Below are 17,296 nucleotides of genomic sequence, written 5' to 3'. Positions count from 1 at the left end.
CACTTAACTTTGAGTTCATTTAGTGGAAAATCTTAGATCCAAATTCTGTATTTAATGGCCTAGATGTTTCAGTTTTTAGAGTCTTATTGAAGATGTAATCAGTTTTTATTAGTTTCAAACATTTTTATCCCCTGTCTGGTAAGGCAACTCTCTCTCTGGTGTCCTCTTTTTCTCCTTTGTAGGGACCCTTGATTGTGTCTCTTTGCCATAAGTTTGTACTTTAATATTTAAAATTATATATATATATATATATATATATATATATATAATATGACTTTTCAACTTTGCTGTATCATTTAATTCTCCTGGTATAAGCTCTTGTGTCAGTTCAGAGGTTGACCTTACTTGGCCTAATACTTTTATTGCTGTTTTTCTGCCTTCATTCATCTCTCCTGTTATTGGTGTTCTTATCTGTTTCTCAATGTTTTTCCATTTTTTTTTCTTTTGGTAATGCTGGTGATTGACCCAGAGCTTCATGCATGCTAGGCAAGTGATTTGCCAGTGAGCTGCATACCCTGCCCTGTTTCTCAAAAATTTAAAAAAGTCTTTTCTTTATTGGATATCTTATGGCAGAATGTCAAGAAACATCCAGAAATCTTGATGTCTTGCATCTGATGTACTGCAAATTTAAGAAACAGATATTTTGTTAGTGTACATCTTGTTTCTTGCTTGTAGCAGAGAGGCCTGAAGCTGTAGCTCTGGCTTTTCAAACTCCTTGAGTGTGTGTGTTTACTCAGATGCCCGAGTTAACTCCTCTTGTGGGTCATAACATTTTTGAATCCTTACATAAATTGAATAATAATAACCATAGTGAATAATTTTATAATACTCAGAGTTCACAAAGTGATGTTACTTATATTCCTATGACAGTGTCTTTACAGATTATTATCCACTTCTTTTAGTTGAAACTGAAGAGATATTATCTTCTACATTAAGCAGAGTGTACCACTTGAACTTGAGCCTCCTAATTTCATGTGCCTTAACTCATTTCATTAAATCATGCCACTCTGCATTTCAACAAATGTTGTCATGAGCAACTCGGCTTTGCTGCCCAATTTTAGATAATTTTAATTGCATTTATTTACATATTCTAGTTCTCAGTGGTTTTCAGTCTCCTGTTGACTGGAACTCCTATCCAAAACAGCCTCCAAGAGCTCCACTCTCTCCTCAGTTTTGTGGAACCTGAGCTTTTTCCAAGGAATAGGTGGAAGATTTTGTTCAATATTACCAGGATATTGAAAAAGAGTCCAATCAGGTTAATTCCCATTCAACAAATCATCCCCAAGAGATCTTGACACACAAACTTTCCTAATGCATCACAGTTACAGAGAGAAAAGAAAGGGAATGGATAACCAGAGGATTCATGTGGTTCTTCAGATAAAGAATCACAAACACAATGCAGATGTTGGGTCCCTCATGTTGTGTCCAGTTATCTGCTATTCATGACTCATATTTGTTTGTTACATGATTCTACACTGAGGCTTATTTGGTTCATTTTTGGAAGAAGGTAGAAAGTACCAACTGATCTGTATACTTTAAAAAAAAAAAACAACTTGTAATTTTCTTTTTAATTTTTTTTTTCTTTTTGTGGTATTGGAGATTGAATCCAGGGGTGCATTACCACTGAGATACATTCCCAGTGCTTTTGTAAAAATTTGGAAACAGCATCTTGCTATGTTTCTTAGGCTGGCCTTCAACTTGCCATCCTCCTTTCTTGAGTATATGTTATAATGCCTGGCTTCAAGTTGTAAATTTTTATAAAGATTTTACTTTCCATGCCACTTCCCAGTGCAGAAAAGTAATTGCATGCTGTAGTCCTAAACTGTCCTTAAGAATACTGCAATACTGTTATTTTCTCTTTAACACTTTGCAGAAACCAAAAGACTGAGATGAGTGGGACGTGGAAGTGAAAAGGGAAGCCTTCATCCATATAACCAGTAACTTTCTATTATATCTTTGCCTCTCTGCCTTGTGGAATTATCTGAATATTCCTGTAATATCTGAATATCCTAGGTTGATTATCCAAAACAAATTGCAGGAGGCTAACTAGTGATTATGTATGTACTGGTTAAATATGAGTTGCAAGACTTCGTATAGCACAAATTCCCATACCACAGGATAAAGATTACCTCGTGAACCTGCTCTGATTGATTTCTCCCACATTTAGAGTTGCCAGATTAAATATAGGACATCCAAATACATGTGATATGGGACAAACATATATTGAAAAATGATTAATATGTTTATCTGAATTTCAGATTTAGCTGGTTGCTTATATTTTTATTTTCTGTTTCTGATAATCCTATGTGAAGTTTAATTCTAATTTAGCATTATTTTTGAAAATCAGGGATACCTGGTCAATGCACAAGGGATTAGAAGTCAAAAACTCAAGTTTGAATGCTGGCAATATTCACATTTACCTGTGTGTCCTTGGATAAGTTGCTTAGTTCCTCTGAGACTCACTTAACTGTTGTGAAAACAGTGGCAGTATTACTTGCCATACATTTCTAGTCTGTTATGCTGCTCAGTGAGATTAAATGCAAGAATACCTTGGAAAACAGTTTCTTGAAAATGAGATTATTAAGAAGAATCAAGCTCTTTTAATGTTTGTATTTTGGGGTTTAAAAGACAGAAACAAGTCCAGAAGGTATAGGAAAGAACCCAGTAAAGGCAGAAATCAGATGGTCCTCTAATTATGTGTGTTCAGCTTACAATTTTTTGACATTACCATTTCACAAAATCATTACACATTCAATAGAAACAATACTTTGAATTTAGAATTTTTATTAATGTACATATTTGTGCTTATTTTTGAGGTATTGGTGTTTTGATTCATGTATACATTGAGTAGTGATCAATTTAGATAGTTAACATATCATATACACAAACTTCTTTATGTTGAGTATATTCAAAATTGTGTCTGAATTCTAAGTGGTTTGAGATATATAATGCATTATTGTTATATTAAAATGTTCAGAGTCATCAATCATCAGGGAAATGAAAATCCTGACCACAATAAGAAACTACCTCATCCCAGTGAGAACAGTTATTACAAAAAGACAAAAAAATTAACAAATGCTAGCAAGGATGTGGTGAAAGAGGAATTCTGATATACTCTTGGCAGGAGTAAATTGGTCCAAATATAATGGAAAACAGGATGGAGTTTCCTCACAAAACAAAAACTAGAACTGCTGTACAATTCAGCAATCCCATCAAATTAAGGGACATCAACATGTCACAGAGATATCCTTACTCCTTTGTTTATTGCAGCACCATTTACAGTACCCCAAATTTGGAACTAACCTAAATGTCCATTAGCAGATGACAAAAGAAAGCGTGGTGTATGTACACAATGGATACTATTCAGTCATAAGACAATATGAGTATCATGTTGACATAAGACAACATGAGTATCAGTCTTTTCCAGGCTAGAGATACTTTGTAAGGTACTGTCCTGTGAGGGTTGGTGGCAGCAGCAAGTCACAACTCCCCAGTTCCCCGGGTGAACATGAGGGTAAATACCTGATACTCTACAGTCTTCTATGTTGTCAGTGTTTTTTAGACACAGGTTTTTAATAAATTATATAAAGTATTCAACAGCTTTTCATAAAATATTATTGTTAGATTATTTTGCCTAAGTTGAATATTGTAAATGTTGTGAGAACATTTAATGTATGGTGGGCTAAGTTGTGATGTTTGGTTTGTTAGGTTTGTTAAATATATTTTCAGTTTTGTAGGGTTTATAAGAATGCAATCACTTTGTAAGTCCAAGAGTGTCTGTACTGTGAAAATTGCTATACTAATCTAGAATGCAGAATTAGCTTGAAAATGAGGAAAGTAAATTGCTATATGTTCTCTAGTAGTTCAGTTCCTTTCTTGTATTTTTAAAACCACTTTCTTGTATTTTTTTTCCTTACACAGCAAGTGAACTATACAGCCTCTTTCAGCCATTTCTGAGGACAGTAAAAGCTGAGGTAGCTACAGAGCTTCCCAAGAAGACAGAAGTAGTGATATACCATGTCATGCCAGCTTTGCAGAAAAAATACTACAAGGCTATATTGATGAAAGACCAAGGTAATCAGAGGGCAGTTCATCCATTTAGAAACTAAATGAGGATGTGGTTGGGGGCAGGGAAATATTTTATAATTGTGCTCACTTTGTATGGCAAGAATATAGAGTAGCATTTTGTATTCTGAATGATACTCAGGTCAGCTGCAGTAAGACATTGGCAGGATTAAGTGTATCAGATTTAGTTGTTGCATGATGAAATTTCCCTTTTTCCTTTTGCCTAGTTTTTCTTATTCCTTACAAGGAAGCAAACACTTTTAAATATCCATTCATAACATTTGTCCTTCATTTGCTCCCCCCCTCTTAAATCCACAATAGAAGTTAAAGAAGGAAATTTCAGAAATTTCCAGTCATTATAACTAACCACCCCACAAGTTCAATTTATAGACTTTCTTCTCAGAACAAAGTGATATATAGGAAAGTTCCACGTGGATATGCTACTAATTCTCAGAGCAGATGAGTCATTGGGAGTTAGTATAAATTTGAGGAATGTCCAATAAAATTAGTAAGTTTATTTATAAAGAGTTGGGTTTGTTTTTTGTTTCTGCTTTTGATTTGTTAGTCCATTTTTATTTCTCGCTTCAAAATTACAGATGTATTTGAAAATGAAATGGTATAGAAAGTCAAACTTCAGAATATCTTATCCCAGCTTCAAAAGTGTGTGGATCACCCATATTTGTTTGATGGTGAGGCAGTGTCCTTTTTCCCCACATTGTTTTTCTTTAGTAGTTCTGGGTCCAAAATCATAGCAGAATTCTTCAAAAACAAAACAAAACAAAAAAAAACAAAAAAAAAACCCTACCTGTATTTACTGTATGTATTTTGCTTATTCTCATTTTCTCTGTATTATATAATGTTATTCAGATTTCTTCAGATGTTCCTGTAATATCCCTTATGGCTATGTTTTTCTTTTTCTCTCTTAATCCAAGATCCATAGATTCTGTATTGCATTTGCCATGTCTCTATTTTTCTGCAATGTTTTTAAGATTTTGGGGGGTTGCAGGGAGGGGACCTTTTTGTCTTTCATGATGTTGACAGTTATGGATCATAAAACTGGTAGTTTTACAAAATGTGTCTTAATCTGGATTTGTCTGAGCATTTCTTGGTGATTAGATTTTTCTCTAGTCTTCAACCTACTCAATCACTATGCCAAGTTCACCAGTGATCTCTGTGATACCCAGTGATTGTCAACTCACATTTCAGTTAACCTCTCAGAAACCCTTGACACAGTAGATCACTTTTTCCTTGAAATATTCTTCACTCAGCCTCTGAAGTAGCACTTTCACTTGCTTTTCCTCCTGCCCACATGCTTCTTAGAAACATTTGCTGCTTCCTCTTCATCTTGCTGACTTCTGTATGTTTCTAAGCACTGCTTTAGTTCTTGCCTACAAAATTAATGTGTTCTGTTTTCATTTTTATTCAAATAATGATTTTTTTCTTACACAATCTGATATGCAATCTCTGGCCATGGAGGCTCCAGTATAGAAAGAAAGCAAAAGGTTTGCTGTACTTGTGTTAAAGACTTTTTGCCAAGTAGCACTGTGAACTATTTAAAAGTTTAACAGGATGTTAATAAGATGCACATTAGAATTTTTTTTAAGGAAGAAGAGGCATTAGAAATGTAGTTTTTGAAGGAAAACTTCAAAAATATTCTTTCTTTAAGTTTTTAAATTTTGTTCTAATTAGTTGTACATGGTAGAATGCATTCATACATTTTTATAGATCATACATAAATAAAGTATAATTTCTCATTTTTCTGATTATACATTTAGGATCACATTGGTCATGCAGTCATATATGTACACAAGGTAAAAATGTCTGTTCCACTCAACTGTCCTTCCTGCCCCCATACCCCTTCCCTTCCATTCACTTCCTCTACCTAATGTAAAGTAACTTTATTCTCCCTCTACCCCACCTTATTGTGAATAAACATCTGCAGATCAGAGAAAACATTTGGCCTTTAATTTTGGGCGTTTGGTTTATTTCAGTTATCATGACATTCTCTAACTCCATCCATATACCAGCAAATGCCATAATTTCATTCTTTTTTTAAAGCTGAGTAGTATTCCATCATATATACATACCACATTTTCTTTATCCAGTCATCTGTTGAAGGGAATCTAGGTTGATTTCATAGTTAAGCTATTGTGAATTAAGCTGCTGTAAACATTGATGTGGCTGCATCACTGTAGTATTCTCATTTAAAGTCCTTTAGGTATAAACCAACATGTGGGATACCTGGGTCAAATGGTGGTTCCATTCCAAGTTTTCTGAGGAATCATCATACTGCTTTCTATAATGGTTGCACCAATTTGTATTCCCAGGAGCAATGTATGAGTGTACCTTTTCCCCCATATCCTTGTTAACATGTATTCTTAAATACCATTCTAATTACCATTCTAATTGGAATGAGAAGAAATCTTAGAGTAGAGTGATTTGCATTTCTCTAACTTCCAGCAGTGTATTTGTATTTGTTGATCAATTGTATAACTTCTGTGACATGTCGTTTAGCCCATTTATTGATTGTGTTATTTGTTTTTGGTGTTAAGTTTTTTGAGTTCTTTATATATCCTAGAGATTAATGCTTTATATGAGGTGCATGTGGTAAAGATTTTCTCCCCCTCTGTAGGCTCTCTCTTCACATTATTGATTGTTTCTTTTGCTGAGGAGAAGCTTTCTAGTTTGAATCCATTTCATTTATTGATTCTTGATTGAACATATTGCACTTTAAGGGTCTTGTTAAGGAAATCAGATTCCAGGCTGACATGGTATAGATTTGGGCCTAGTTTTTCTTCTATTAGGCCTGAGTCTTTGATCCACTTTGAGTTGAGTTTCATGCAGGGAGAGAGATAAAGGTGTGATTTCATTTTGTTATATGTTCTTTCCATTTTTCCCAGCACCATTTGTTAAATAGGCTATCTTTTCTCCAGTGAATATTTTTGGCACACTTGTCTAGTATGAGATACCTGATTTTATGTGGGATGTCTCTGTGTCTTCTATTCTGTACTATTGGTTTATGTGTCTGTTTTGACACCAAACCATGCTGTTTTTATTACTATACCTCTGTAGTTTAGTTTAAGGTCTGGTAATGTGATGTCTCCTTCATTATTCTTGCTAAGGATTGCTTTGGCTACTCTGGATCTCTAATTTTTCCAAATGAATTTCATGATTGTTTTTTCTAGTTCTATGAAGAATGTTATTGGGATTTTAATAAGAATTGCATTAAATTTGTATAACACTTTTGATAGTATAGCCATTTTGATAATATTAATTCTACCTTTCCAGGAGCATGGGAGGTCTTTCCATCCTCTAATGTCATCTTCAATTTCTTTCTTTAGTGTTTGTAATTTTCATTGTAGAGTTCTTTCACCTCTTTTGTTAAATTGATAACTTTTTTTTTTTTTAGGCTACTGTGAATGGGATAGTTTACTCTCTTATCTGGGGATAAGGGGGTAATTTTCTTTATTTCTCTCTTAGTGAATTCATTACTAATATATAGGAAGGCATTTAATTTATGGGTATTTATTTTTTACCCTGCTAATTTGCTGAGTTTATTTATTAGTTCTAGAAGTTTTCAGGTGGAAGTTTTTAGATCTTCTAAATAAAAATCATGTTATTGCCAAATAGTGATAGTTTGAGTTCTTCTTTACCTATTTGTATACCTTTAATTTCTTTCTCTTTTCTAATTGTTCTGGCTAGAGGTTCATGGATATTTTTGCATAAAGGTGATGAAAGGGCATCCTTGTTTTGTTCCAGATTTTAGAGGGAATGCTTTCCAATTTTTCTCCATTTAGAATTATGTTGGCCTTCGGATTAGCACATGTGGCTTTTATGATGTTGAGTTTGTTCCTACTATACTTAAGTTTTCCTAGTTTTTTAAACATGATGGGGTCCTATATTTTGTCAAATGTTTTTTCTGTATCTATTGAGTAAATGATTCTTGTTTTTAAGACTATTGATATAATGAATTACATTTATTGTTTTCCATATGTTGAACCAGTTCTGCATCCCTGGGATGAACCACACTTAGAGAGAGAGAGAGAGAGAGAGAGAGAGAGAGAGAGAGAGAGAGAGAGAGAAAGAAAGTTAAAAATATAAGAATATACAGCAGAACTGCAAAGCACCATGCATATATCTCCATCCTCAACAAATTGGTGAATGAAAAACACCATGTTCCAAATATGGTGGAGAGAGATGTCAGAGGAAAAAATTAAATAAAATAAATCTCAGTGCAAAATTGAAAAACTGTCTCTGTTAGCATCCAAAACTTCTCAGCCCTGTCTCTGACTTCCCACAGACTGCCTGACCCAGACAGGTCCTGACAGAGCCAGTCACTATCCCATGAATCTGGACCTCAGATGTCTTAGGTTTGACCATGTTTCAGTCCCAAGATCTCAGTGATACTGGAAATAGGAAATAGACCACCAGGGATGAACAATCCTTAGAGACAATAACTAGATGGCAGCAACCAGCACCCCCAGGAAGAATACCCCAAGTACAGTCAAACCCAGAGGCACCTGACTCTCAACCTCCAGGTTCTGGTGGGTGTCCCCAAACAGGTGCACCTTGACTCCCCAAGATGGCAATAACAGGAAAACTGCCAGTATCTCATACCTCAGGCTCTGACTAGTGTCTCAAAATGGATGTAATCATGTGTAACCAAACCTGGAGTCTCCCTGGCAGCAAACCTCGGGGCAGTGGTAGATGTGGTAAGTGGCAGGGGGTCAGTGACAACAGTCAGGTGCACAGCAGCAGCTCAGTCATCTGTGTTGTTGGCAGTGGTGAGAGATCAGCAGTCGCAGTGGTGGCAGCTGTGGCTGTAGCTGCAGTGGCAACCATAGAGAAGACCTCCAGGTGACCACCAGAGAGCAGCAGTGGCTTTGGCAGCAGGGATGTCAGGGGCAGCAATGCCAGTGGCAGCAATGTAGACCACAGGTGTGTCCAGAGAAAAGACCTCTGGTGTGCAGCAGCAGTGTGGGCAGCAGTACCCAAAGAAAACACCTCCAGGCATCTAGGGAAGTGGCCTCTGGGGCACTTGTGCCCCAACTAAAAGAAGACCTCCAGGCAATGATCCCTTCCAGAATATTCTGACTGCCACCCCATACCTTGAGAATCACTGATATACATTTATATATATATATATATATATATATATATATATATATATATATATATATATATATATATATATATTCTTGATTCCTTTTCTAGAGTGAGAGCCTTAGCATTTTATTTTTGGATCTTCTTGACCTTTGGCATCTCCCTTTGCCTCAGTTTCCTAAAGAGTGGGTTTGATTCCTAAGCAAGTATTTATTAGGCTTTTTGGATGTGCCAGGCTCTGCAATTGGTGTTAAACTGCACTGAGATAGTGACATAAGCAAATAGTTATAAAGTGCCTCAAATAGATGTGACTAAGGGACATAATGAAGTAGAAGGAGCAAGGCTTCTCTTGCTGTTGCCTACCTATTGACTTTTCTATTCAAGAAGTTTGCCCTGAGTCAGGGCATGTGATTGGGAATGAATCCTTTCTTTTCCAAGTTTACAGCCAGAGCCGTTTGAAGTTGGAGACCACCTGATTGAAGCTAGAGGGAAACTTCACCTGCTGGATAAGCTGCTGGCCTTCCTCCATTCCAGGTAGAAGTATATGTACTGCTCTGAGCTGGTGACTATTTAAAACCTAATTAATGAGGAACTTACTTATTTCATGAGACTGATTCAAGTTTTCCTCTTTCACAAGACCCTAATTCAGGGTCAACTTTCTCTGAAATTATACACCCATTCCATTCCATCTCAACCCACCCCACTCTTCCCCATCATTATTCTTTCTTTCTTGAATTCCTATAGCATTTAAGATCCCATCCCTCTCCAGCACTTGGCAAGCCCTACCTTAATCTTCTGCCTGATTGATCAGTGTATGTTCACCTCATCAGTCCTGCTATTTTGTTTAGAGCCACAAGGACAGAGTCAGCATTGAGCATTTCTTTTATAATTGCCTGCTGGTACTTTGCACTAAATTGACACCTAATAAAGGCTCAGTAAGCATTCATTCTTCTTAACCTGTGGGGTTTGATATAAATTCAAGGGGTACTTGGAATAGTCTTTTCCAGAAATGTGAGCTGGGTATCAGAAGACCAGAATTTCAAAATTGTCCCTTTAAGATGACTGTCCCAGGTGAGGCCTGAACTAACCTAAAACTTCAGATTTGGCAAAAAATTTTCAATCTTTTTTTAAATTAAATAATTGCATGTATTACTGGGCTTAATTTTCTTTGACATATCAACTACAGGTGTGTTAGAGATAGAGAAGAGCCCATAAATACCCTCCATCCAAGTTTTTTTTATGCCCCAGACCCAGAAAGGTCTTGCCCAAAGTCATATAGCTCGTAAATGTCAGAGCTGAAGATAAGAATGGAAGTATTCACCTTTATTTAAGCTCAATGCTTTCCCAACAATTTGGGCTAGAATCTGGCAGGAGTTCTCCCTCATTCTTGATCTTATCTTTGTGGTAAGCTTAAATTAAATTCATTTTCTTAAAAAAGAATATTGTTTTGTCAACACTGTACTTCTTTGTTCAGGCAAATTTTAAAACAATGTCTGATAACAAGGAGTTCTCAGCTTGATTTTGTTCTTAATGCATTATTTTAAATTCTTTCCTCTTTTAACTATCTGTAGGCAAGTTTCCTCATGTATCATGGGGGATTGCTTCTCTAAAGTGATCCTTCTCAGACTTTTCCAGATGATAATGACTTACACTCCCAAGTGGGGAATAGCAGTAGATAACTAACCACAGCTTTTTAGGATCTTGGGGAAGGGGTACACACATAAGTGAATCTTGCCATTTACTCTTCATGTGTTTGTTTATTTCACTATTAAAGTGAAAGTTTATATTTATTTTCAATGTGTGAAGTGACATTCCAGAAATAGGCTCCTTGGTTTCTCTAGGATTTCCATAGTTCCTGGTGAATTGACATGTGCCCTGAGATATCTCCACTGTGTCTTTATACCTGCTCTCATGGATGCAGCTACCTGTGGAGGCACTTTGTATTCTTATGTAAACTATGTAGAGTTTTTGAGAAAGTTATGTGACATTTATATTTCTACTTTAGCATTTGACTTACTTATAAAATTGTATTCTTTGAAAAATTTTGTGTGAGGGTAACTCACCTTAAATATTACTAGAGTTTCTCCTTTTCTTTTCCTTGTCAGAGGCCATTAAGTTTTACTTTTCTCCCAAATGACCCAGATGTTGGACATTCTCCAAGATATATGGATTACAGAGGTGACTCCTCTGGGTCACTACATTACTAAAGACTTTTTTTAGATTTAATGATCAAATAGGTCCATGATGAATAGTAAGGGGTGTGGGAATGTTACAGAGGAAGAAAGTGCATAAACATTATTCAGAACCAAAAGAAGATGAGGAGAGGGGACAGCACTATATGAAGCAGATGTGAAAATGTTGAGTATCTTCAAAAATATGATAAGTCGAGTTTCAGTGACAGAAACTTTCAGTGTCTTGCAACATTCAGCTCAACACTTGTGTACTTAGGATTAGTAAGAAAATGAATATTGATAGTATAGAGATCCCACATATCATGCAGGTGAAGGTAGACCAATTTTTCTATGGACAATAGGGAATGTAGGCAATTACCTGAGAACTCTCTTTTATATGTAATAAAATTGATGTGGGATAATGGATAAAAGCTTAAACAGTTGATGATGAGCCTTTGGTAGATTATCAGCTGCAGAACTAAGAATTTTAAAATTTAGTTCAGAGTGGTCTCTCAGACCCACTTGATGCCCTCCAAGTACTGCAGTAACCTGGAAAGTTGCAGAAATCCCATTGGAACATTGAGGAATCTCCACTGTCAAAATCTTATGAGTTTATAATTCTTCTTCCTGACCTGATGCGTGGTAGTAAGTGGAGAGACCAAAAGCTTTATTGAAAAGCAGATGCTGGGTAATCAGGCAGGCTCTTAAGTGCTTGTATTAGTGCTTGACTATTTAAGGATTGTATCTCAGCAAATAGAAACTGCCATAGAGGGTGGATATTTAGGGTTGCCTAGGAATAATCAAAACTGAATATTAACTGTTTTAAGTGCCAAAACTTTGGCTGGTTGTGTTTTAAAAACCCAGGATACAGTGTTATGGTGAGTTTTTTTTTTTAAAGTGATTTATTGTCCCCCTAAATTTAGATTTTTCCAATGGGATTTATTTAAAGTATGGCCATGCCTGGATATGGAAAGTACAATATGAAGCATTTAGTTTAGAAATGACTTGACTTTTTTATTTCCTCAAGAGTCCTTGAAAAGAGTTAAGCTCTGTTTGTTTGTTGTTGTACTTCTTTATTAGAGGCTATGGCTATGAGCATGTGGATGGTTCCATGAGAGGAGAAGAGAGGCACCTGAAGAGAGGCACCTGGCTATAAAGAACTTTATTTTTCTCCTAAGTACCAGGGCAGAAAAGCCACATAAGTATTAATGAAAGCAGAAAAAAAAAGGAGTGATGTAGTACTTTTACATCCCAACCATTGGTGCATTTTTTCATAATTCTCTGAAAGGTGAGGTTATTACCAATGAGTATAATAAAAGGAGAGAATCAAGGCATAGTACTGGACTTCTACTTTGGAACTCTTTTCTGTCCAACCTATCTAAGCTGTAATGTCACAAAGAAGTAAGGCTGGAACCTGAGTTTATTGGAAAGTAATTCTGATCTGCTTTGACCTGTGATTTTTTTTTTTTTTGTAATTTTGAGGAAGTTTTATTTATGTTCAGTGGAGGCAGCTCTCCTTCCCAGCTGTGAATTTGGAAAATAAGATAATCTTGTTGCTAGTTGCCCCTCCTCCATGAATACTCCTGGAATAGTGTTATAAAGTTTAACAAACATTTTGTTATTTAAAATGTGATCACAGTGAAACTGCCAGCTATTTGTAATTATTATCAAATATTCTATATGACTTGAATCATAAATATCATATGACATCTGAGGTGCTTTGTCAGTTATGGGGTGCTCTCATATACTATTAAATAACTTGAAATCACTTATGGGAGATGGAATTTTCTTTACATCCTGAATCAAAAAGACCTTAAATTAATTTTGAATTTATAATCTGAGTCTCATTTTCCTATTTTTATACACGTTAATTCATATGGAATACATATAGGAATACAAAAAGGATGTGTGTCCTTGATGAAAGAGAGATTAATATTTTTATAAAAAGAAAGTTCAGACTTTTTTAAAAGCACTTATTAAGTGCTTTGTACTATAAGGGTATATAAAATAAGTGTTAGATATAATCCTTGAGTTTTAGGAGATTATTTCTCCAACGTATGTCTTTCTGTCTAGTAAAATCAATAATAAGATACAATCAGACTCCTTTGGCCTCAGTCTCTTCCAAGGACACATTCCACACCCTACATCAGAACCATTCACTCAGTTGTCTCATGGTTAGTCTTAGGGGAAACTTGAAGTATCTGGTCAAAAGCATCGTTTGGTTGGGAAAGGAATTTAATTTGTTTTAAAGATTTTATTATTCATATTTAGAGAGCAGATATTTGAATCATCTAAAATTAGAAAGAAAGAAACTTCTGCTTTTCCATTAATCTCCCTGGAGGCCTTAGTAGATTATCTAGAATCTGAAGCAGTCCTGGATGTTAACCTTTCCAAACACTGATTGTCATATTTGTTATCACGTTTTTGCTATAGTTCTGCAGTATTTTCATTTAATAGGTTTCCAACTTTCACGAGGTGAGTTTATTACCACATATTGCCAGCAGGTGGCAGTGATAGCTTATGACTATGTCCCAAACAACTAAATACAGCTTAAAATATTCCCCTTAGTAAAGAAGGGCTGCACTAGCCAACTTCAACCCAAGAGGAAGATAATTTTTTATGGGACACATTTTTTAAGGCAAAATGATTGCCAAGGTAGTAGAAGGATATAAAAAGCTTCTGGAGCTAAGTGCAGTAGTGCATGCCTACAGTCCCTGTTACTCAGGAGGCTGAGGCAGAAGGATGATGTGAGCCCAGGAGTTCAAGACCAGTGAGGGCAACATGGTAGAGTCCTTTCTTAAACCCAGGAGTAATAACCACAGATTCTTAAATATGAGCTGCAGTCCTGACTCTCAACTTCAAGTGGTGCAACTTCAAATAAGTCCCTTAATCTAGCTGTGTTTCCATTTCAGCATCTGCAAAATGAGAATTATACTGGAAAGGATGCAGAGTTGTGAAGGTTAAAAGTTAATTTATGTAAACCTTTTTGAACAATGCTTGGTGAATAGTAAAGTAGAAGTATAACTGTCATTATTGGATATAAATTAGCATCTCTCAGTAATCAATAATTATTATTTCTTTTTTCCAACTTTAATTTTATATGATGGTTTAAATGAGAACATTCCTGCCTGGCTTTTCATGATATCCAGCTGGGAGTCAGTAGTCCTTAGGAAGAGGAACACTTCATTCAGCTCTTGGAACAAGTGCTTTTAGGCTTGTTTCAGCAGTGAGCTGTAACAACCCTGGGAAGAATAGTCTGCTCTGTACTAGTTTTCACATTAATCAAAGAGAATGCTGTAATTTGCCTTCACAGTAGTCTAAATTCCTGTAACCCAAGGTACTTCCTTGAACTTTTTTCTCCACCACTGAATAAAGACCAGAAAGTTGTTGCATTGAGTGTTCTTGTCTTGAATTAATTTTATGACATTTTCTTTCATTAATGTGGAAACCAATTCAGGAAGACACGTTCAAGTTTTCTCTAGTCAGAGGCATGTATCATCCCATATTCTCATTAACTAGTATCAGGGTCTTCCTATCTTGTAGTTTGCAAGTGTGTTTAAGTGCTTTTCTTAATGTGCATTGCAGACCTCTCCTTTTTTTAAATATATATTTTAGTTGTAGATGGACACTGTTTTATTCAGCTTTTTTTTTGCCAATGTGACTAAAAGACCTAACGTGAACAACTATAGAGGACATAAGTTTATTTGAGGGCTTATTGTTTCAGAGGTCTTAGTCCATAGAAAGCTGGCTTCATTCCTTGGGTCTCAAGGTGAGGCTGAATATCATGATGACAGAGTGTGGCAGAGAAAAGCACACTTGATCGGAAAGTGGAGAGAGACTCCACTTTCCATATATAAACTATATAACCCATATCTATGCCCCCAATGAACAAGTTTCTTCAGCCACACCACACCTGCCTCTAATTACCAATTAGTTAATCCCATTAGGGATTTACTCACTTTTTAGACCAAATCTATAATCCAATTATTTCTCCTCCAAACCTTCTTGCATTGTCTCATATGTAAACTTTTGGGGGACACCACACTTAAACCATAACAGACAATATCTTTATTTTGTTTATTTTAGTGAAGTGCTGAGGATTGATCCCAGGGTCTCACACATGCCTAGGTGAGCACTCTGTCACTGAGCCACAATGGCAGACCCCAGACCTCTCATTTTTGCAGCTGTTTTCTGAAAGAGCCTGTGTCCTTATTCACAGATTTTTCTAAGCAAAATTCAATCAAGGTTTTCAAACATGACTTTACAGCATTAAATTAAGCATCCTTTTCTGCCCCTTACCTCTCATTCTGTTATATTTGATTATTAATTTTCCCAGATCAGGCAACATAAGGTGAGGTGGCACTTTTGACCACTCCAGGGCTCTGGAGTTGGGGGCAGAGATGTTTGCCTGAAAGAGGAAACCACTCAGTTGGATTGATTTCAGGTGTTCAGTATGACTGAGTCTAGCCTTGTGTCTGTTTTCCAGTTTCTTATTTGTATGTTGCTGATCATGCTTCTTTTTAGCATGGTATTCAGGTGAAATTGGCATGAACTTAACAACAGCAGTTACTGTTATTTTTGTTGACAGTGATTTTAATCCTTGAAATGACTTGCAAGCAGATGCCAGAGCTCACTGAATTGTCCAGAACAAGTGAGTGAGTTAAACATCTTCATTTTCCTGCTCTGTTGGCTTGTAGTTATGGACTGGGGAGGAAGGTGAAGAATGTAGCCCTGACAACAGAGTCATACTGAGAGTTGAGAACCACTGTTTTTTTTTTTTTTTTTTTTTTTAGTGCTAGGGATCAAACCCTGGGCCCTGTGCTTGCAAGGTGATCACTTTACCAACTGAGCTATCTCCCCAGCCCACGACTGGGTCTTCACCCCATTTTGGCACTGACTTGCAGAGTCATGTTCATTGGGTCACATGATCAATTCAGTCTCACTTTGTTAAAAAGAACAGTTAAATTGCAAAATGATTAGAAGAAACTTTTAGGCTTTAGTTAGAACCTAAATCAATTTAAAAATGGAGTTAAAGCTGTTATGATGGCACATACCTGTAATCATAGTAACTTGGGAGGCTGAGGCAGGAGGATCACAAGTTCAAGGCCAGCCTTGGCAACTTAATAAAACCCTGTCTCAAAATAAAAAATTTTGGTGCTGGGATTGTCGCTCACTGGGAGAGCACTTGCCTCACATGTGTGAGGCAGTGGGTTGAATTCTTAGCACTGCATATAAATAAATGAATAAAAGAAAGGTCCATCAATATCTACACAAATTCAAGTAAATAAATATAAATAAAACTTTTTTTATGAAATGGTAGGGATATAACTCATTGGTAATGCTGCCCTGGATTTGCTTCCCAGTGCCATGAAAAGAAAAAAAAATGGGGTTAAGAGGTTGTGGAACTACCCTTTGACCTCAGGATCACATGCCTGCCAGGGGTTCTCCTTGGCTATAAATGAAGCCTCAGTTGTGGTCACTTTGTCATTCTTTCCCTGACTCTTTTGGAAAAGGTTCAGAGAGAAGTTGAGGCCAGATCTCTCTAACAAATGCTCAGATCCAAATTAGCAATGTCCTTTGAATTGTTTTCTTAATATGGTCTTTGGTTCTTCTTCCTTTTTGCTGTACTTTTCTGACATGCTATTCCCCCCAGCTTTGCAGACTCATAGCACACTGGTCTCACTTGACTTACATGCAGGGCTGTGAAAGTTATTTGACTGATTGGCCAAGACACTGTGGAAGAATTAGTTTATAGGAAAGCAGCTTCCAAACTGCAGCTCACCAACATGATCATAGGAGGCCATTTTACTCTTGGAGCCCAGAAACCTTTGGCTGATGCTGACCTCCAGGTAAAATATGTTGTTCTTTTCTTTAAAGTCCCATGATTTATAATCAGTAATCTCTGTGGATGTGAATGCAAATAAAAAGTACCAGCATTAACCACCCTTTGTCTCCAG

General features: G+C 36.3%; 1 pseudogene across 1 annotated transcript in view; it reads left to right on the top strand.

Annotated features, from left to right (window-relative positions):
- LOC306652622 (chromodomain-helicase-DNA-binding protein 1-like) overlaps positions 1 to 17,296 on the top strand; it is a 43,050-nt pseudogene that overhangs the window by 11,009 nt on the left and 14,745 nt on the right. The window contains exons 7-14 of the transcript in view: positions 1,095 to 1,255; positions 3,922 to 4,074; positions 4,662 to 4,762; positions 9,614 to 9,702; positions 11,274 to 11,346; positions 12,422 to 12,516; positions 15,864 to 15,990; positions 17,038 to 17,188. The product of the transcript in view is annotated as a chromodomain-helicase-DNA-binding protein 1-like (transcript). The remainder of the gene's footprint in view (positions 1 to 1,094; positions 1,256 to 3,921; positions 4,075 to 4,661; positions 4,763 to 9,613; positions 9,703 to 11,273; positions 11,347 to 12,421; positions 12,517 to 15,863; positions 15,991 to 17,037; positions 17,189 to 17,296) is intronic.

The sequence above is a fragment of the Sciurus vulgaris genome (assembly GCF_902686455.1).
Source record: "Sciurus vulgaris genome assembly, contig: HiC_scaffold_339_arrow_ctg1, whole genome shotgun sequence".
NCBI lineage: Eukaryota > Metazoa > Chordata > Mammalia > Rodentia > Sciuridae > Sciurus > Sciurus vulgaris.
The sequence above is the reverse complement of the archived record's forward strand: the minus strand, read 5'-3'. Positions and strand labels throughout refer to the sequence as shown.